We start from the raw sequence: 24,321 nt of genomic DNA on the forward strand, positions 1-24,321 counted from the left end.
TGTGTTGCCTCAGAAGTAGTGGAGTAATCCAAGGATGAAGGAATTCGAAAGCAATGTTAAAACTAGGCTTTGGAAGAGCACATGGCAAAGACATTGTAGTGCTCACTGGGTCCTTGAGAGCACATGTGAGAAGCATCCACACTGGCAGTTCCCACTCTGAGGTCTTCAGATGGAAATTTTAGCAGCTGGATGATAAACTGGAGGTAAGGAGAAGGTCCTGAGGTGAGAATGAGGACCGTTACAAGATAAAAGGATTTCTGGGCAGTACGCATTAGCATCAAATACAGTTCAGAAATGGAAGGGTGGACTTAGATTACTGAAGATCTTGCTTGAATGGAAGAAAAAATTTGAGAGACAAACAGTATTAGGACTATGAGAAACACAAAATAAGGCAGAAAAAAATGAAAAGAATAAAATCTACAACACTTTCTGTTCACCACACATTTAAAAATTTTCTCTGCCTTTTACCATGAAACCATGTTTAGGATTTGAAAATATTTAATAAAGGTTAAGTATAAATGACCTGAGAATGAGTGAGTAACCATTCTAAATTCCTTATCAGACTGAGAAAAGTTTAAATGGCTTCCTAAAATAGATTTTCTGTTCTCTTCCACCCTGACTCTTAACAAATATAACAAGTATCAGAAACGTTATAACAGGTAATAATGGCAATAAAACACCATAATACATTGGAAGGAAAGTTAGGACCAACCTAGACAGCATATTAAAAAGCAGAGACATTACTGTGTCAACAAAGGTCCTTCTAGCCAAGGCTGTGGTTTTTCCAGTAGTCATGTATGGATGTGAGAGTTGGACTATAAAGAAAGCTGAGCGCCGAAGAATTGATGCTTTTGAACTGTGGTGTTGGGGAAGACTCTTGAGAGTCCCTTGGACTGCAAGAAGGTCCAACTAGTCCATCCTAAAGGAGATCAGTCCTGGGTGTTCATTGGAAGGACTGATGCTGAAGCTGAAACTCCAATACTTTGACCACCTGATGCGAAAAGCTAACTCATTTGAAAAGACCCTGATGCTGGGAAAGATTGAGGGCAGGAGAAGAAGGGGACGACAGAGGATGAGATGCTTGTATGGCATCACCGACTCGATGGACATGGGTTTGAGTGAACTCCAGGAGTTGCTGATGGACTGGGAGGCCTGGCATGCTGTGGTTCATGGGGTCGCAAAGAGTTGGACACGACTGAGCGACTGAACTGAACTGAACCGAATACATTGTCAACAATTTACTGTTTATCTCCTGTACACTTCGGTGAATTCTGATTTTCTTGATTTTAAGAATAATGAGGTGAAAAACCGATGTCAGAGATAACAACTAATGGACATAATAGCTTAGTTGACAATAGAAAGTTTCCTAATAAATCTCTAGTCATACCCTTAAAAGCAAGCAAAAGAAGGATAAAACTGATTTCTGGAAAGAAAAAAAGGTAGATAAAAAACATGATGTTCTTTATAAGCTCTTGCCTATTTTCTGCCCCAGAAGTTACTTCACATAATAGAAAATCAACATAATTAGCATCTTCCTCTCTGGTTGCTTCCTTTATCCTTCAGAACTGGCAAAGTTTAATGTGGATAAATCACTGCTACATTCTTCCAATTCAAAAAACCCCAAACATGTAGTAACATTTTCTTTTAATTTGAGGTATAATTTACATATTATAAAAATACACAAATCATAACTGCAGAATTCCATAAATTCTGACAATAATAACCATCCATGTATAACTACCAGGCCAATCAAGACATAGAATATTTCCATCACCTCATAAAATTCCCTCCTAATTTCCCGTCAGTTTCCACTACTCAGAAACAACCACTGTCTCCTTTCTATCACCATATGTTAGCTTTGTCTGCTCTTTCCTTACTCTTTGAAATAGCCTTATTAAAATAAATCAAGTTCACCCATTACAAGTATACAGCTTTTTTTAGTACATTTACAGACTTGCACAACCATCACCATGAACCAGTTATGCATTTCCATCAACTCAAAAAGTCCCCTCACGCCTGTTTGTGTTCCCCAACTCCCCAGTCCATGCAGTCATTGATCTGCATTCCACGACCACAGATTTGACTTTTCTGGAAATTTGGTACATATGGAATCATACAATATGTAGTCTTTCTGTGTCTAGCTTCTTTCACTTAGCTTTCTCTATTGTAGTGTTTATCAGATGTTCATCTTTTTTATGGATAATATTTCATATTCCATTGTACAGATATGCCACATTTTATCTATTCACCAGTTGATGGATGTTTAGATTGCTTCCTGTTTTGTTTTGCCTGTTATAACTTCATATAAATTTAAATATATTGTTATTTGTGTCTGCTTTCCTTCATTCAAATAAATGTTTGAGATTATCCATGTTTTTGTTTTAGTTATTTACTTCTTTACATTCCTGAGTAGTATATATTGTATTGCTGAGTAGTATATATGAATATTCCATGATTTATATATTCATTGTTCCATTAATGAACAGTTGAGTTGCTTTGACTTTTGCCCATTATAAATAAAGCAACTATAAACTATGTTGCATTTGTATTTCTCTTGGGTAAATACCTAGGAAAAAAATTTTTGGATCACAAGTTACGTCTGTATATAATTTTTATAAGAAATTGCCAAACTATTTCCAAATAATTATACTATTTTAAACACTCACCAACAATATGAGAGTCCCAGTTTTTCATATTCTCACCAATCTTTGATACTGTCACTTTTAATTTTAGCAATTTATCTGGCTAAATAAATTTAAATTTACATTTTAATTTGCATTTCCACAATTATGCTGAGGACCCTTTCATATGCTTATTGGTCCTTCATTTCTCTTCTTTTTGAAGTATTTGTTCTCCTCTGTTCATTTTTTATTGAATTGATAGTTTTTATTGACTTGTAGGATTCTGGAACAATTATCTTAACAGATATAAATGTTGCAAATATTGTCTCCAAGTTTATAGTTTGAATTTTATTTCCTTAATAATTTTGTTTTTGATGAGAGAAAAATTGTATCATTGTACAATCCAGTTCACCTATATCTTGTCTTTTGTGGTTAGGAAGTGCATGTGTGTGGGTGTAGGTTGTTAAGAAATCTTCAAATGTCAAAGACACAATGAGATTCTCCTTTGCTATTTTCCTAGAAGCTTTCTGGTTTGGCTCTTAAATTTGGCACATCTTGAATTAACTCTTTTTATATTGTGAAGAAGGGATAGAGGTGCATTTTCTAGTTGTTGTAGAACCATCTGTTAAACATTTTCTTTTATGTCATTGAGCTTCTTTGGTAGCTTTGTTCAAAATCAATTTACTGTAAGTTCAGTTCAGTTCCTTATAAGTGTCCAACTCTTTGTGACCCCATGGACTGCAGTACACCAGGCTTCCCTGTCAGTCACCAACTACTGGAACTTGTTCAAACTCATGTCTATCGAGTCAGTGATGCCATCCAACCATTTCATCCTCTGTCATCCCCTTCTCCTCCCGCCTTCAATCTTTCCCAGCATTAGGGTCTTTTCCAGTGAGTCCATTCTTCATATCAGGTGGCATAAGTATTCAAATTTCAGCTTCAGCATCAGTCTTTCCAATGAATATTCAGGACGGATTTCCTTTAGGATGGACTGGCTGGATCTCCTTGCTGTCCAAGGGACTCTCAACAGTCTTCAACACCACAGTTCAAAAGCATCAATTCTTTGATGCTCAGCTTTCTTTATGGTCCAACTCTCACATCCGTACATGGAAAAACCATAGCCTTGACTAGACAGACCTTTGTTGACAAAATAATGTCTCTGCTTTTTAATATGCTGTCTAGGTTGATCATAACTTTTCTTCCAAGGAGCAAGCGTCTTTTAATTTCATGGCTGCAGTCACCATCTGCAGTGATTTTGGAGCCCAAGAAAATAAAGTCTGTCACTGTTTCCATTGTTTCCTCAACTGTTTACCATGAAGTGATGGGACTGGATGCCATGATCTTAGCTTTCTGAATGTTGAGTTTTAAGCCAACTTTTTCATTCTCCTCTTTCAATTTCATCAAGAGGCTCTTCAGTTCTTCTTCATTTCCTGCCATAAGGGTGGTGTCATCTTCATATCTGAGGTTATTGATATTTCTCCCGGCAATCTTGATTCCAGCTTGTGCTTCATCCAGCCCAGCATTTTGCATGATGTACTCTGCATATAAGTTACATAGGCAGGGTAACAATATACAGCCTTGACATGCACAATTTGCTATATTTGTGTTCAATTCTGTTCAGTTGATCTAACTACCTACTCCTATGCTAATAGACACCTCTCTTCATTACTTTAGCTTTAATGTAACTCTTAAAATCAAGGGTTTTATGTAAGTACTTCAACATTGTTCTTTCAAGATTTTTTTAAACTATTCTAAATCCTTTCCATTTCCATATGAATTTTTTAAAAAACCAAAGTACAGTTGACTTATAATATTGTTAGTTTCCAGTATACATCAAAGTGATTCAGCCATGCACATTTCTGCAGACTACTTTCTCTTATGTGCTGTGCTGTGCTTAGTCACTCAGTTGAGTCCGACCCTTTGCAACCCCATGGAGTCCGCCAGGCTTCTCTGTCCATGGGGTTCTCCAGGCAAGAATACTGGAATGGGTTGCCATGCCCTCCTCCAGGGGATCTTCCCAACCCAAGGATCGAACCCAGATCTCCTGTATTGCAGGTGGATTCTTTACCAACTGAGACACCAGGAAAGCCCATTTTCCCTTATAAGTTATTACAAAATGTTGAGTATAGCTTTCTATGCTACACAGGTCTTTCTTGTATATATGTTAACCCCAAACTCCTAATTTAACCACCCCTCTTCCCCTTTGGTATCCATAAATTTGTTTTCTATATCTGTGGATCTATTTCTGTTTTGTATAAAAGTTCATTTGTATTATTCATTAGATTCCACATATAGAGAATACCATATGAAGTTTATCTCTCTCTGTTCACATATAAATTTTAGACTCAATTTGCCAATTTCTACAAAAACAAATTGGGGAGGATTTTACTGAACCTATAGTATTTGTAAAGAAATGGCATCTTAATAATATTGAGCTCCAATCTATGAACATGGTATATCGCTCAACTCATTTAGCTCTTCTTTTACAATTCCCTTCTTATGATGTATAACTGCAGAGAATGAGCTTGTGAAAAAGAACTATCTTAATTACTAATGATGAACTAAATTGATTCTTTAAGAGAATGCATTTATTTTTCTTTGATAAATGCTTACACTAGCTTTTTCAAAAAATCATAAAATTTTAAAATTATAAAGAAATCTTAGAAGTTATTGACCCAATATTTTACTTTTATTGAAATTAGAAACCTTAAAATCAAGATATAATGTACTTTTATATTAAATGGAATTTGCTTTCCTCATTTGTCTTTGGTAGATAAGTGAGGAAGGCTCCCCAAGTGGCATAGTGGTAAAGAACCTGCTGCCAAAACAGGACTTGTAAGAAACACAGGTTCAGTCTCTAGGTTGGGAAGGTCCCCTAGAGGAGGGCACAGCAATCCACTCCAGCATTCATGCCTGGAGAATCCCATCAACAGAGGAGCCTGGCAGGCTATAGTACAGGATCGCACAGAGTCTGAAGCAACTTAACACTCGCACGCAGATAAGTAAGGAAGGAGAATACTGGAAACTACTCTTCTTGCACTGGAAGGAGTAGCTTTGAAGGATCACAGTACACATTACCAAGAGTTTGCTAACTTTTATTTCCAATTCCCAAGATACTAATTAAGCAAGCCCTGGATATTCAAAAAGCACTGGTAGAATTTAGATCATTTTATGACAAAATCTCGGGATTTCGTATTAATGTATTTTATTTATTTCCACTTTTAATGCTTATGATTATAAACATAGGCAGACGCTAAGGATCAAAAAGTTTCCTTGGATCTTGTTTAAGCCAATAACTCTAGACTCTCTTTAGTAGTCACATTATGTTAGGAAGAAAAGAATATAGAGAAAAATTCTTTAAAATGCAGGAACACAGGGCCCCTGGAGTATGAAGGTCAGCTGAATCTATGTGATAATATCTAGATCAGGAGGCGTAAGTTTTTCTCTAAAGGGCATAGCTTTTCAGGCCATGCTCAAATCTGCTGTAATAGCATGAAAGTTACCACAGATAATACACAAATGAATGAGCATTGTGTTCCAATAAAACCTTACTCACAAAAATAGGCAGTGGGTCAGATTCAACTGAGTAAATTTGCCAACCTTAATCTAGATTAATTCTCATCACTTACATTATGATGTCCAATACATATTCCTGTTACATATATGTCATCACACATAAATGCGTATACTCAGACATAAACTATCACACAGAATATTTCAGGGACTGTGGCCTAAAAGCGTAAGACTAAGCTAAATAATGGAAAATTTCCCATTACTCTCTTTCTTTTTTCTATTATATGATTAGTGATGAAGTCATTTGAACCATATCAAAGATATTACATTTATTCTCTGTGGACATTTTATTATCTTTCAAACAACTAGATAACAATACCTTATACTCATTGTCTCTGTGCTTATAAATCAGATACTTTATAAATATTCATAGAAGCAGACTATTCCCTACAGAATTATCTCCAAAACAATAATTATGCAAATTGCTGATTGTCCAAAGCACTTAATTTCTTAGCACTATGCAATCTTAGCTAGCCTAAAGACAAGTTAATAAACAGTGTTTAAAATAAATGATAGAAGTACCTTGTATCTATAATCAGTGATAAAATTTAGAAAACAGAAGGAACAATCTGAGGCAGTTTTTAATTTGATAAACACATACTAAAACTCTTACTTCTATAAAATATATGAGAGCTATTATAAACACTGCAAATAAATTCAGCATATCACAAATGCTGCAATGTAATAACATTTCTTTCAATTGTAGCAAAAGAGTAATTTTCTATCAGATTTTCCTGAAAGAGTATTGCTTACCTATTTATACATTTAACTCCACTTAGGTAACTCAACCAGGATGTTGAAACATTTACTGTGTGCTTTTCTTTGTTTAAAAAAAAAAGTTAAAGATTTACTAATAGAAGTGTAATTCTAGTGTCTTTCTGTATCAAGTTGCTTTTCTTTCATGGGTATTCTGGAAGGCTTTGAGTGATACAGGTCAACCACCTACAGAGACCATGCATTTATAACCATGAAAACAGGGAATTAACTTTCAATTAATGAAGACAACTTATTTAGGGAGTTTTGCAATAAAACACATAAACAATATTTGAGAAAATGGTATCAAACCCTTCTTCCAAAAAGTTTGTTACAGAGATATTATGATCATGATTAACAATGTTTGGTTGCTTGGACTGTCTTCTCTTCATTTCTTAAGTTGCAATAAGACAACCAAACAGAGTTTATTGAGCAGCTCAACCATGTGCTCAATCACTCAGCATTACAGGTGTCCAGTGGGCTGCCCCAGGGAACTTATGATCTATGTAGCAACACAAGATACACAGGAGAAACAAAATTAAGAATGAACGTTTGAGACAAAAGTTCAACAATAGAAACTAGCACAAGGAGTCCATCATTAATTTTAAAATGAAGAGAAACAGTTTACATAGCTTAGAAAAAAATTCTCTAAGTATTGAGAGCTTATTTATGTGATTAAACACCTGCATTTCTTAGCCATGAAGAAACAAAAGTTTGATTTAGATAAATCTCTTTAAAAACTAAGTTTATAAATAAGAGGGAAAAGTAAATCACATGCCAAAATTATTCCAAAATAAATGAAAGTAAAATTGGAAAACAAATCGGGGCACATGTTGAGTAAAGTTTATAATTAATCACAATTAGTCAAAAAACTATTTGAAAAATGCCTATGAAACAAGACTATGCACTTTGGTAAAAACAAAAACAAAAAATGTCTGTCTCCAAAGAGCTTATATTCTGGTTTGAGGAAAAGGATAATAAATGTATAAATGAATAAAAATTACTTCAGTTACTCATAAGGATGACTATGAAGATAATAATATAATCTAACATGCGAAAGAAAATAACTATGGCAACATGGAATGGAAATAAAAATATTTAACTAGATGTAGTCAGAGGGGGCCTCTTTGAGGAGACACTTGGACCAAGATTTCAAAAATGAAAAATGTGCCAACCATGCACATGTCTGGAGAAAACTTTCTAAGAAGAGGAGAATTAAAACAGCAAGTACAAAGCCTTCTAGGTAAGGATGAACTTCGTATATTAATGTAGGATATGGAGAAAGAGAGTCATTATGGCTGGAATACCTTGAAAAGGGAAGGCATATTGATTATGCTACAAATCTCTTCCTACTAGATAATTTTATTTTCATCATTCATACCTAATTATAGGAAGCCAAAATCTCCCATCAAGAGTGTACAGTAGTCTGAAATTTTTTAAATATGATGCTCATATGTAAAGAGGACACAGAGTAATGAGGGGAAAAGGAGTGTTCAAATCTCAGTCTTGCATTTATCAGCTTTCTGAGACCTGGAGAAAGTCACTTACCTTCCTAGGTCTCAGATTCTTTATCAGATCACACTCAATCTCAGTATTCTCACCTATAAATTTGTGATGCTTCTATCTCCCTCCTCAGTAATGACCAAGGATTAAATATGATGTGCAAGGAACCTGGTACACAATTGGCACTTGGGAAGTACAGGTTGTCATCCTCACCATCTTGGTCATTTTCACATGTACCAGCTCCATTACCATAACCATCGTCATCACTATTAGGTAAGTTCAAGTCTGACAGAACATTCTTCCAGAAAAGCAGCAAAAATAAGCATGTACTAGCAGTAGCCACTGGAAAAGACCACTGAATTCATACCATATTTTTAAATAACTAAAACATTAGCTTTAAAATTTAGGTGAAATGTTAGGGAAAAGTATACAGTTGTAAGAATATTTACATATTTAAAAATAGTAAAAGTCAACTTATTTGCAAACTTGTAATCCCTGAATTGATTTATAGATTCAGTGCAACTCATGTCAAAATAACAACTTTTTTTTTGCAGAAATGGACAAGCTAATCCTAAAATTTATATAGAAAAAAGTATAAAATTAAAAAGTAAAACAAAATTTATATATAAGTACAAGTCATCTACTATAGCCAAACAATCTTGAAAAAGAAGTATAACATTGAAAGACATACTTCCTCATTTCAAAATCTACCACAAAACTTCAGTAATCAGGAATGTGTAATACTAGAAGGGGCTTCCCAGGTGATTTGGGTTTGATCCCAGGATTGGGAAGATCCTCTGGAGAAGGAAACAGTAACCTATTTCAGTATTCTTGCCTGGGAAATCCCAAGGTCAGAGGAGCCTGATGGGCTACAGTCCATGGGGTCACAAAGAGTTGGACACGTCTGAGTGACTAAACAACAACAAATACCTCAATGGAATGGAATTGAGAACCAAGAAATATACCTTACATTTACACAGTCAATTAATTTTCAATAAGGATGTCAGGATCACTCAATGAGGAAAGCATAGTCTCTTCAACAACAACAACAAAATATGTGTCAAAAGATACTACCAAGAAAATGAAAAAAAAAAAAAAAAACAAACAAAAACCACTAAGCAATGGGAGGAAACATTTGCAAATGATACACCTGATAAGGGTTTAATTTCTAGAATGTGCAAAGAACACCTACAACTAAATAATGAAGAAACAGTCCAATTCAAAAATGGCCAGAGAATTTAAACAGGTTATTTCTACAGAGAAGATATGGAAATGGAAAACAAGTACGTGAAAAGATATTCAACTCATCAGGAATGTTGCAAATCAAAACTACAACAATACACCACGCACACACACTAGGATGGCTATAATTTTTAAAAGGGGGAAATAAATAGTACTGGCAAATATTTGAAGAAATTTTAACCTTCATACATTGCTGGTGGAAATGTAAAATGATGCAGTCAATGTGGAAAACAGTTTGACTGTTTCTCAAATTTTTAAATATAGAGTTACCATGGGAGCTACCAATTCCATTTCTAGGTATATATCCAAGAGAAATGAAAACATATGTCCACACAAAAATTTGTATACAAATGTTCCAGCATGCATATGTGCTCAGTCACTCCAGTTGCATCTGACTCTTTGTAACTCTATAGACTGTAGCCCACCAGCCTCCTCTATCCATGGGATTCTAGAGGCAAGAATAGTGGAGGGGGTTTTGATGCCTTCCTCAAGGGAATCTTCCCTACACGGGGTTCTAACCTGCATTGCAGGCAGATTCTTTACCACTGAGCCACCAGGGAAGCCCTATAAATGTTCACAGCTGCTTTATTCATATTAGCAAAAAACAGAAATAATTCAAATGTCCATCAACTGATGAATAAACGAAATGTGGTATATTCACACAATGGAATACTGTTCAGCCATTAAAGAGACTAAATCACCAACACACACTACCACATGGATGCCTTATATAAAGAAGGCAAATAAGGAAGCCACATACTATATGACTCCATTTATATGAGATTTCCCAAACAGGCAAGTCAACACAAACAGGAAACAGATTAGCAGTTGCTAGGGGCTGGAGAGCCAGGATAATGTGGAATGACTATGAACTCATACAAAGCTTCTCTATGAAGTAATGGAAATATTCTGGAGTTAAACAGAAGTGATAGCTGCATAATCTTATGAATTTACACAAAACCATCTAATTGTGCACTTTATAATGGTGAATTTTATGACATATAAATTACATCTTGGGAAATCTCTGACAGTCCAAAGATTGAGACTTCGTGCTTTCGTTGCTGAGGGTCTGGGTTTGATCCCTGGTCAGGAAACCAAGATCCCACAAGTCACGCAGCACAGTCAAAAAAATCTTATCGTTAAATTTTTAAGATTAAATTTTAAAACTATGAACAAAAGAGAATACATATATTTGTATTATGTACCACAGAGATTTCTAAATCTTCCATCATGAAAGCATTTAAAGTGACAGAGTCTAGTATGACTAATTTCCTACAAAGAGATTCAATATTAAACAAGCAAGAAAATGCAATAGGAAACAATTCAGATATAATCAAATAATTCCAAATTAACTAACAAGATGCTTGCTGTGATAGTGGCAAATTGAAGTTGAAGCCATTTTCTACAGATACTTCCACATTTAAATTAAAAATGAAGAATTTAAGAAATCACAGCATCTTACAATGGCAATTTTCAACTTACATATGATAGATGTATTTCTACAAAATAAAAGTATTTGCCATACAGAAATACATCCATAATGAATATTTGCTACTAAACCTTTAGCCTGTCTCTTGTCTAGACCTATCAGTTTTGGCTAATGAGTATGAGCAAGTATCCTCCTTTTCTTCTGTTCCCCTATTTCTCTTTTGTGTGTTTTTATTCTCTAATCCCACTTTACAACCATCAGGGAAGAACTGATGCCCACCCCTCCATCAAACCATCTCTGATATAATACACCATTTTATTTTTTCCATGAGTGTTAGTTTTGTGGCTCTAACTAGACAGTAATTTCTGCTACAAGAACTGTATTACACTTTTAAAATTTACCATAGTACCTAACACAACACTTGATTCATAGTGTGCATTCCATAATTATTAATATAACAAAAGGTAGCAAGACGGCATCTCAGCTTACTGAAGAAAAGATAGATTATTCAATAAATGCCATTGGGTAGCCATCTAGGAAAAAAATAACATTAGAGCTATTCTTCATATTCTACATCAGGATAAATTACAAATGAATCAAAGATTTAATTGTAAAAGTGAAAGCATAAAAGTATTAGGAGAAACCTAGGAGAAATGTTTTATAATCTTGATGTAGAAGAAGCCTATTTAAATATGACATAGAAGCCATAAATCAAAAGATGGATAAATTTTACAGCATAAAATATAACAATCTTTATAGCAAAAACTATAATAAACAATGGTGAAAGAAAAATGGCAAGCTGGGATAAATATTTGCAACTCATATCACAAACCAATAAACACCTACTGTTTGATAATAAATGACTGGCCCAATAGAAAAATAAGTAAACAATATGCACAGACAGTTTGTGGAAAATGAAACACAAATAACTTTTAAATACATGTCTAAGAGAATAAGAAAAATTAAAATTAAAGCTACACTAGTATACCATTATTTATCTATCAGATGGACAAAACACAAAAGATTAATAATACTGTTTGGCCAGACAGGTGGGAAACAGACATTTCTGTGTGCTGTGAGTCAAACTGCAAACTGGTGCACGTCTACAGGAGGTAATTTGACAATATTTATCAAAATTATAGAAGTATATACCCTTTAACCCAACTCTACTTCAAGGTGTTTTTCTTAAAGCCATAATTACTTATGGGTGAAAAGACTTATATATAAGGTTATTCACTGCAATGTGGTTTGTAATAATAAGATTGGAAACTACCAAAGTGTCCATAACAGACGACTGTTCCAATAGATTACGGAGCATTCCAAAAAGGAAATAGTTTGCAACCATAAAAACAGAGATAATCTGTTTCTTGGACTATGGAATAATCTCCAAGATATGCATGCGAAAAGCAAGATTTGGAGCTATGTGTAGGATATGTTACTATATGTGTAAAGCAGACTGTACAACCCAGATGTTAGAGAGAATAACCCACGCTTGGCTTGTATCTGCTTATATGCATAAGGATACACAAAAAACTGATAATATTTGTTGCCTCTGGGGATGGAAACAGATGGAAAGCAATAATTTTCATGGTGTTTTTATTATGTACCTCTATGTATTTTTAAAATTATAAACCAACTGATCATTTAAAATAAATATTCCAAAATACACAGACTTATAAATCTTTCACAGCACCTGACAATGCTTGATATACGGAATAAACTCAGAAAATGCCCAAATAATAATACTGCCTTATGCTTGCTTATTGTTTTTAAAGTTTAATTACAAATTTATTTATATTAATTATCATTTTAATGAGTATATATAAACTATTCTTATTAATGATCTAAACACTTTAGACTACATATGAGTGTGGATATAAAGCAATTTGTACTTAATTTCTGAGAAAATTGTCCCATAAAAGAAACACTTAACTCCAAGTATTAGAATCTTCCTACTTCCATTCAACTTGAGATACTTTTTTTGACTGCCTACAAATGAATAAAATTCACTGTAAGATTTTATTTAAAACTTTGATATGCTTAAAAACACAATTCTTTTTTTAATATTGCAAAACTTGATTTTTTTTTTAATTTTTTTATTAGTTGGAGGCTAATTACTTCACAACATTTCAGTGGGTTTTGTCATACATTGATATGAATCAGCCATAGATTTACACTTATTCCCCATCCCGATCCCCCCTCCCACCTCCCTCTCCACCCGATTCCTCTGGGTCTTCCCAGTGTACCAGGCCCGAGCACTTGTCTCATGCATCCCACCTGGGCTGGTGATCTGTTTCACCATAGATAGTATACATGCTGTTCTTTTGAAACATCCCACCCTCACCTTCTCCCACAGAGTTCAAAAGTCTGTTCTGTATTTCTGTGTCTCTTTTTCTGTTTTGCATATAGGGTTATCGTTACCATCTTTCTAAATTCCATATATATGTGTTAGTATGCTGTAATGTTCTTTATCTTTCTGGCTTACTTCACTCTGTATAAGGGGCTCCAGTTTCATCCATCTCATTAGGACTGGTTCAAATGAATTCTTTTTGACGGCTGAGTAAAATTCCATGGTGTATATGTACCACAGCTTCCTTATCCATTCATCTGCTGATGGGCATCTAGGTTGCTTCCATGTCCTGGCTATTATAAACAGTGCTGCGATGAACATTGGGGTGCACGTGTCTCTTTCAGATCTGGTTTCCTCAGTGTGTATGCCCAGAAGTGGTATTGCTGGGTCATATGGCAGTTCTATTTCCAGTTTTTTATGGAATCTCCACACTGTTTTCCATAGTGGCTGTACTAGTTTGCATTCCCACCAACTTGATATTTTTAATTGCTATATTTTCCTCAAATTTTTCTTAACCCTAGAATAATTTTTTGTTTTATTTTTAAATTAAAAACCCAAACAAAACACCACAATGAAGACTTTTTTATTCGGGAGATAAACTAAATAATCATCTAGCCATAAAAATACATGCTTATTCCATCTGAGTAATGACCTAAAGGCCTATTTTAAGGATTACATGATATGTACTATGATTTACTGGCTCAGATGGTAAAGAATCTCCTGCAATGAGGAAGACCTGGGTTTGATCCCTGAGTTGGGAAGATCCCCTGGAGAAGGGAATGGCTGCCCACTGCAGTATTCTGGCCTGGAGAATTCCATGGGCTGTACAGTCCATAGAGTTGCAAAGAGTCGGACACAACTGAGTGATTTTCACTCACTCACATACAAAAAGAGGTTAGTGTTCCCATTCTATCCCACCCTTGCCTTTAGAAAGTTTGTTTCCAAACAAAATGCAGGATTTTTATCATTTTCAAGCTCCCAATGCAAGCATAATTCTTTATCACCTTTAGTCTTTGAGTCACTGTTGCCAGGTATAGAAATACAGGCATTGTCCTGAGAATCACTGTCCTCTTTGTAAATAGGTAATGAATTCTCCAGTCTCACTATGTTTATTTTTTTTTATTAGTCTCACTATGTTTAATGTTTAACAATTAGGGGTACCAATAGGGAGGAGAAATAGGAAGCCCACTCTAATGGACCACCCTTCCTATCTCCAGACTCCAGATAAAATCTTTCCATGATAATCATTTGGTTTTAGTATAGCAATTATTTGTTAAATTATAATAATTAGGAGGCTAATGATACTCCAAGCTTCTGTTAAAGCAATTAGTTTAAAAACTATGATTAAACCAAACCAGACAAATATTTTAATTTTGTAAAATAATTTTACAACTCACATAGGGAATTAAACTAATATGAACTGCTTTGCCTTTAGAAAACCTAGTGCCAAAGAGGAGGCCATTTACATTAGTTGCTATAGAACAAGGTGTTCAAATTTGTAATTATACAGTCAAAATTGGTAATTTGTTAATTTTAATAATATTATCTTAAATAAAAAGGTTAACAGATCTACCTTTAAAATATTTGTAAAAAAAAAAAACCTGATAAACGGATTTTGATTTATTATTAAATAAAAACCTAAAATAGATTCCTTACCTGAGTGAGAGGTTATCCTGGGTTTTTGGCCCAGGCCAGCGATGTGCTCCTCTGGCAGGGGAAGCAAGTGGGGATACGAATCTCTGATTTTAGCATTTGCCAACTTCCTTAGAATAAACTCTCTCACTAGAGTTGATTTCAAGCTACTAAAATGAAGTCATGCAAGGCAGAGTTAGAGAGGTGCCCGACTGGCTCTCACAAGCTAGACAGATCAGCTCCAGCCTACCACTGCCCAACCCCAGAACTAATTCAAATCTCCAGAACTTAGAACACGTATTTTAGAAAAGCTAAAAAAAAAAAAAAGAAAAGCTTACTTAGTGATTATGCTATAGTCAATCAATAGGCCAGTGTTTAAGAACTACAGAGTACCTTGTCACACAGCTACAGGAGTTTCTGAGACAGAATGGAAAAACATCTCTTCAGCTTCTCCTGTGTAGCACAAACCCAGGTGGAAGTGACATTGGCATCACTATCACCTAGGAAAATTCTGAATTGTGGTGAGAATATATTACTTTTAAATTATAGCAAATGGTACAGCGTCTCTTTGGTATACGGCTGCTTGTGAGCCCAGTTAAGTGACACGCATTTCTGATACCTTCCTGAGTCAAAAATGCCTGCATCTGATAAAAGTCACTGAAGTCCTCAGTGTTCCTGAAATAAGTTATCTTAAAAAAAAAAAAAGTTATCTAGTTCAGTCCTCTGCTTCCTAGAGAGGATGGCAGTTTCATGGTATTTCAGCTCCTATTGCCCACATTCATGAACTACTTATGAGCAATTTCAATGCTTGGTGTCAAATTATTCAATTGAAGCCAACAGAATACAGGCATTCCTCTTTTATAGACATGCCAATTTCATATGAATTTATAATTTTGAATATCTGGGTTTGCACCAATCGTCAAGAGACAGAAAATGAGAAGGATTATATTGGTAATTAGTCTTGGCCTGAGTCACCCTGAAAGCCTTAGAAAAAGGCTCGCAGGCAGGTAGTTTGTTTAGGAACTGACCTCAGGGAAAAGTAGTGAGAGATGGAGGAATCTGTGGGGAAGAAGGCAAAGTCATTACAAAGATGTGTTATCTAGTTGAAAACCTCCATGGTTAATAATTACTCAATTCAATAACAGATTAGAAGTTTTATGAACATGCATTTCAGAATTGCCAACCTGGCATTGAAAGGAAAAAACATTTATCTATCTGGAATATTCTCTATTAGCCAAGGATGGCCCTATGGGCATTAACTCCTTTGCCTCCATTCTTTTGGTTGATCTTGCATGAGAGCCCAACTATTCTAAGGCAGTCAGAGAAACACAAGATGGGAAAAAAGAAGCCACTGGCTAAGGCTGAGGCAGTGTCAGTCTATGCTTATATAAATCCGGTCAAAGTGTGTGTGGACCTGGCTACTATAGTAGTGACTGGATGACGAAATGGAGCTAAGATGATATAAAGTGGTATTTAAGAGGGGTTCAGTTCACTAGGTAATAATCAAGCAGTTCTACCCATTTTGTAACTGTTGCTCGGTTCCATGATCTTATTCTTTGGACTTAGATATTAAAAAATACTAATAAGCTCCAAATCAATCCCCAGACTTCTCTACACTGGCAAGAGATCAGGGGGAAAGAGATAATCTTCTTCATAAAGGAACAGATTCATGTATAAATTTTTAAATATTGTAAAGGTTTAAATGACCCTACTATCTAAGGCAATCTATAAATTCAATACAATTCCTATCAACATACCAAAGGCAATTTTCATAGAACTAGAAGAAATAATTTTTAAATTCATATGGAAATACAAAAGATCATGCATAGCCAAAGCAATCTTGAGAAGTAAGTACAGAGCTGGAAGAATTATGCTCCTATAGTGTAGTATACAGCTATAAAGCTCTAGCAAGCAAAACAGTATGGTGCCAGGACAAAACCAGACAGATCAATCAATGGAACAGGATAGAGAACCTAGAAATAAACCCACACACTTATGGTCAAAGGAGGCAAGATATACAATGGAGAAAGGATAGTTTCTTCAGTAAGTGGTGCTGGGAAAACTGGACAGCTACATGTAAAAGAGTGAAATTAGAACATTCTCTAATATCGTATGAAAAATAGACTCAAAATTGATTAAAGGTCTAAATGTACAATCCCAATACTATAAAACACCTAGAGGCAAACACAGGCAGAACACTCTTTGACACAAATCTCAGCAATATTTTCTTGGATCTGTCTCCTAAAGAAAATAAAAGCAAAAATTAACAAATGGGTGCTAATTAAACCTAAAAGCAATTGCACAGCAAAGGAAATTGTCAACAAAATGAAAACACAACTTATTGAATGGGAGAAAATATTTGCGAATGCTATAATTGATAAGGAATTAATATACAACATATACAAACAACTCATACAATTCAACATCACAAAAAACAAACTGTTTAAAACTGGGCAGAAAAACTGAATAGACCTTTTTCCAAAGAGGAAATGCAGGTGGACAACAGGTATATGAAAAAATGCTCAACACTGCTAATCATGAGGGGAAAAAAACCTGTCAGAATGGCTATCATCAAAAAGAACACAAATAACAAATGCTGGAGAGGATCTGGAGAAAAGCAAACCTTTGTACACTGTTGATAGAAATGCAAACTGGTGCAGTCACTGTGGAAAACAGTATGGAAATTTCTCAAATTCCACAATGTAGGATCCCGAGAGAAAGAACAGAAAAGCCATAGAATTGATCACATCTCTATCTAGCAGTAGACAAGCTAATGCCACTGGAGAAATTTAAAGGGCCAGACAGACAAAAGTAAAGACACTGTGGATTATGTCCTCTGATTGTATTAATTATAAAGATAAGGCACCACACAGTTTCCTTAAAGCAACTGACATCATAAAAATCTGTCTCTATATAAAAAATTAAGTTAAGAGATGATTGTTTACTTAGATATTTGTTGACAATATCAAATTTTGGGGTCTTACCCACCATGCAACTCTAGTTCACATTTAAATTTTGTAACAGTAAGTCAGTATGAAATTTCAGGAATGTCTAGAACCATCTGCCTTAGGAAACCACTCGGATAATGATTATGCACACTAAATCTTGAGGACACTGGTCAGTAGCAGCAGTTCTTAATAGTACAGTGCTAGTGCAGAAGTCATTTTTCTGCAACCCCTTCATAAAAAAGAAGAAACATTACGTAGCTAAAAAGAAGAGCCTTAGGTATACTGCAAGCAGCAGAGCGGTTAGGGGATTGGAATCTGCAGCTAGATTGCTTGGTTTAAACAGCAGTAACCTTGGGCAAGCTATTTAATCTCTCTAAGCCTCATTTTCTCATCTTAAAAATGAGGATAATAATTTCTACTTCATAGGGCTGCTGTGAGGATGAGATGAGATAATGTATATTTAGCACAGTGTATATTTAGCACAGTGCCTTCCATATAGAAGGTTTTTAACAAATATTACTATTACCATTACCACATTAGTTCTCTAGAAAACACTGTGATACGTATATAACATACAATGGGCTAGAGAGATTTCTAAAGTGCTACATGAATGTGAAGTGCCATTGTAGATCTCATTTTTGTTCTCTTTCTCTCTCTCTCAAAAGGAAATATAATAAAACAAGAAGTTTGTTGTGGTACAAAGAGTAACTTGAACTGGTTTTGCACTCAACCTCTCAGAAACTCAATTTCCCCATTTGTAGAATGGCATGGGCGTCTCAGGTATCACAGTGGTAAAGAATCTTCCTGCCAGTGCAGGAGATGCAAGAGACGTGGGTTCAATCCCTGAGTTGGGAAGATCCCCTGGAGTAGAAAATGGCAACCTACTCCAGTATTTCTTGCCAGAAAAATTTCAAAGACAAAGGAACCCGGCAGGCTACAGTCCATGGGGTCACAAAGAGTCAGACACAACTGAGAACAACAAGAACAACAACCATCATGTTGCAATGATTAGGTCTCAGGGATGTTGTAACATTAGAAGAGATAGCATATTGTGATGAGCCCAGCAGTGACACAGACATAATCATGGATATCAAGGGAAAGTGGCTTTGAAGCATCTTCCCTATGCTAAGAAGCTCTTCTTGCATTGCAACAGATAGACTGCAGGATCTTCACATTTGGGCTTCAAGAAAAGTAAGAGAAATGCTCTTTCTTTGGAAAAGTGACTTCTTAGGACACAAGATATAAGAACACTGCAATCAAAACTCCTGCCTACCACTAGCTTTAGGCAGACAGTTAAGAATATTTTTAAAGATCAACATAAAAATATCAAAAGAAATAAATGTAATTATTTACAATATACTACATTATGAAATTCAAATTTCAAGAAAACTTGTGACTGGCATCATTACCCAGTTTACATTTGTGAATTTTTATTACACATATATCAATGTTCATCAAAAACGATGATTGCAAGGCAATAAATGAAATAAAAAGCAATCTGTTAAGAAAAATACCACATATTCTGAACCTTTAAATATCAAGATAATATATGTAATTGGTATCTAATATTATTTATGAGATATAGACTGCAAATGATAAGTCTACTAAATTCCTTAGGAAAAAGCTGTATTCAGCACTTCCAAATCCTACACTATTTTGCAATGAACGGGTATATTGTAACTTTTTTAACCTACCCTCAGATTAATAAGGTTTGATTTAGTCACCTTATAGTCACCAGGGAAATAATGATGAAAAAAAGTATTGCGCAGGGCTATATTCCAGCATCACAAGTGGAGGGAGCAGGACTAGTATGCACTGCCTCTGTGATCTGGCCCAATTTAATCGGTCTCTCCTCTTCTTTAAGAGTAATAATTGAGTGAGTTGCCAGGGTAAACTGAATGTAAAGAAGCTGGGAGAACTGCTAAGTGCAATATATGAATGGAGAAGCCACTCAACCTCACCATAACTGTTTCCTCATCTGTAAGATGAGGCACAAGAGTTATCACTAAAGACTTTTGAAGCATGTAAATTCTGTGATTCTAGGCTTAAACTTAAGGTACCAAAAGTTGAGAAAGTCCTTCTCCCACTGTATCCCATTCCTAGACATAGATCTCAACCCCCAAATCACACACTGTTTTCATGGACTTCTTTCTTCACAGACTGCCTGCCAGACACAGCAGAAATTGTTTGGATGACAACACTACCTAAGGCAACACACATCTTAAATACAGATAGACCCTTCTTCCAAAAGCACTTTGAAAACTGTGATCTTAATTGCAATTAAGACATCCATTGAAATTCAGTGCAACCAGCAGACAGACTTTGAGTTTATTCCAGCATTAAACAAGTTTGTAATAAAATATACCACTATGAATTTTATGATTTAAAAAAATGGACGCTCAATGGATATGACTATATGTAACATTTAAATATTTATGCATAAATTTGTAATTTACTGCAAATCATAGAAGATTATTGGTTTATCTAATAAGTAATCAGTGTATTAAGGGGATTTTAAATTGAAAAAAGTAATTTAAAATGGCCAAGCACGCTTAATGAAAATTATCCCTTTTAATATCTCCTTTCTAATTAATTGTTTTTCTAAAAGTTAAAAGAAGCCAGGTGTTCAATAAATAAACTGTGAAGTCTAGACATTTTACATTATCCTGAATTAGATAGGATTTTAGGATTAGAAAGGACTTTAAAATGTCACCTGTTTAATGCTTTAACATAACATCTGCCAAGTGGTCATCTAATGAATGTTTTAATTCCTCAAGTTTCAGGGAACTTACTCCCTCTCACTTTAACTTCAGAGAGCATAGATTACTAGGATTTCACCTATTCTAACAAAACTCAATCAAAATTTTTAACTTAGAAAATTAGCAAAATAACCAAATAATTTAATGACCAGAGTCCAGATTTGGAATAACACTATAGTCAAAGCAAACAACTTGTTTAATTCAATTGTGCCTGAAGTCATCTAGCATGAGACAAACTCCACAACACAGGTGGAACAAATATCCATGGAAGTTTTTCACAGAGACCAACTGTGCACATCCAATTCCCCACAGTCTGACAATCAGGCCTGAATGCCGATGGCCAGGTGCAGTCCCTGAGGAACATAAATCAGTGAGCCCTGCTCTGCCTGAACCAATGAGAATGAGGCCTGGCTGGATAGAGTCATGGTCCCCAAAGTCTGGAATTTGTCTATCAGCAGAAGCTCATGTCTTCCCTGACCACAGTGATTGCAAGTCCCATGCTGGAACCTTTGTCCCACCATTCATACCAAGTCTAGTTTCAGCTTCAGTCATGCCTTCCACTTTATATGCAAGCTCCCTGTCCTGAATTCTGGCCCATTTGCCAGGGATCCAAATATTTGCCTACCTCGTGCCTCTTTAATGGGCCTGGACCCTAGATTTCTGTATCCTCAGTAACAAACTGAGGTTCAGGTTCTATCTGGATCTGTTTTCCCAGATACAAGCTACCTCTACCTGACTATAATTTTCTACTCTCTCCAGATAATTCTATGGCTTGATCACTACTTATCATTTTAAGAGCTCCTGTGATATTAAGGTAGTTTGTCTCAGACTTGAACTACTTCCCCTTGAACAACAGAATATGAACTTCTGGCCACACTCCATGGAAGTCAGCCCTACTGCCACGTTAATCCCCTTACGGGTATCATGAGAGAGTAATAGGAGTCCTGGCTCAGTTTTCCAAGCCTTGTCCCCACCTGGTCCTGATTTACTCCATGTATATGCTATGAAGTACCAAAATGCCTGGTGCTAAAAACCCTCTCAGATACCAGGACAACAAATTTAAAGGTCTATGAAAGTTGCTTCAGACTAAAGTACAAGGATGGATAAGCAGTATTCAATTAAGAACAATTAAGACTACATATATATGTGGTATACAAACACACACACACACACACACACACACACACACACACACATATATATATTCTGAGTAGGAGTTCTACAGGATGCTTTGGTAAAAGAGATTGATTTTAATGCTAAATGTATATAACAGTGACAAAATGAAGCAAACATTTCAAGATACATAGGGAGGTATTTTGAAACAGAAAGATCTGACCATTGTTCCTGAAATCACATCATTTCAGTGACTTTAGCCAGGCAAAATCACAACTTTGCTTTCCTAATCCCACCAATGCATACTAATCTCCTTCTAGCACCTTTGTTTCAGTCATCCACTCATGGTGATTATATTCTCTCTTGCATTTTTCTCTATCTCAGATGAATACATCTGATTTCTAAAACAGATTTCAAACTCCATATCTTACCTTATCATACTAGAAATGTTTTCAGTGGACAATAAATTCTTATTGAATTGAATTGAATCTAACTGAATTGAAACAAATTGGGAGAAAAATGACTACAATGCAGAAGAGCTAAATTGACAAAATATTTGAATCAAACGCCTAATAAAGTTATGAGACGACATAACTGAGACTCAGAGAGAGACTAAAACTAATATTGCACAAATTAGAAAACAAAATACAGAACACCTATAACACAAAAGCTGTCAGTTATGGACTGTGGTAGGCAGAATAATGGGTACCTAAAGACATTTACCTCTTAATCTCTGGAATCTGTGAATATATTATCTTAAAGGCAAATGAAACATTTCAGTTGTGATTAAGTTAAGGCTCTTTAGATGTAGAGATTATCCTGGACTATCCAGGTGGGCACACCATAGTAACATGAGTCCTTGAAATTGGAAGAGACAGGGAGAAGAGTGGGTCAGAGATAGGATATGAAAAATAAGGAGAGATTTGAAGCATGAGAAGGATTCAACTTGCCTTTGCAAGCTTTGAAGACTGGGAAGGGGACCAAAGCCAAGGAATGCAAGTGGTCTCTAGAGGATGGAGAGGGCCTTCAGCTGACAGTCAACAGTAATGCTCTCAGGGCCATTATGCTAAATGAAATAAGTCAGCCAGAGAAAGACAAATACCATATAATCTCTATTATATGTGGAATGTTAAAAAAAAAAAAAGTTCACAGGTACAGAGACCAGATTGGTGATTACCAGAAGTGAGAGATAAGGGGATGAGAAAATGGGTGAAGGGAGTCTAAAGGTAAAAAAACAAAAAACAATGCCATTCACTTTGATGCAATATTTGGGACACACTTACACCGGAAACTGGGGGATGCAAAGATACAATATACATCTTTTCCCCAGTAGCTCAAAACCTTGTCAGTACAACAGATGCACCAACAATTTGTATTGTATTCCTAAAGATTCAGCCATTTACTTTCACCTGCATTCTCATTTAACCCTCACAGCATCTTTATACATAAGACATTAGGTGTATAGCAGATTTTAAGTAGACACCGTGTTTGTGTGTGTGTGTGTGTGTCTGTGTGTGTGTGTGTAGAAAAACACAAAATGGGGCAGGAGGGGGAAAATTCTGAAAAAAAAAAAAAAGAATATTCTGCTAAGCTTTAGTTAGATTACTTCGCACAATGTAGAAATGGCCATGAATAATATTTTACCCCAAAAACTTTCAAAATCAAAATATCTTTTAAATTAAATTCAAAATGGATCAAAAATAATTGTTATTAGTACTAAGCATCAACTAATCTAAATCCTAAATAAACCTGTGAGCCATTAGTTCGCAAAATAGCTACTGAATTTCCCCCAAAGTATAAAAAAAATCCTAATGATTAGTTTACCAGAATCCCATGAAGAGACAGGAACTGAATTCATTTCACACCTATCCTATGTCAAACACTGTGTATTTTACTGACTTTATCTCATTTACCTCAATACAACCCCACCGGTCACAATCTTTTAGGCAATTCCTTTGTCACTGAGGAATTTGAAGCTCAGAAGAAATAGTGGCCTACTAACAAAGAAGTATTCAAGAAAAAACAAAAACAAAACAATAAAATTGCTATCCATGGGACAAACTGGGTAGCAAAACAAATGTCAGATAAAGGCATGTAATAAACTAGTAGTTTCCTATTGCTGCTATCACGAATTACCAGAAACTTAGCGGCTTAAAGCAATACAAATGTATCGTCATATAGTTCTAGAGGTAAAGAGTCCAAAATCTGTCTCACTGGGCTAAAGTCAAGGAGTTGGCAGGGCTGATTCCCTCTGGAGTCTCTAAGGGAAATTTTGATTCCCTACCTTTTCTAGGCTCTTGAGAATGTCTGCATTCCTTGGCTCATAGTCCCTCCCTCCATCTTCAAGGCCAGCAGGATAGCCTCTCCCAATCTCTTTCTCTGATTTCCGACCTCTCTC

The sequence above is a fragment of the Cervus elaphus genome, chromosome 28 (genome assembly GCF_910594005.1).
Source record: "Cervus elaphus chromosome 28, mCerEla1.1, whole genome shotgun sequence".
NCBI lineage: Eukaryota > Metazoa > Chordata > Mammalia > Artiodactyla > Cervidae > Cervus > Cervus elaphus.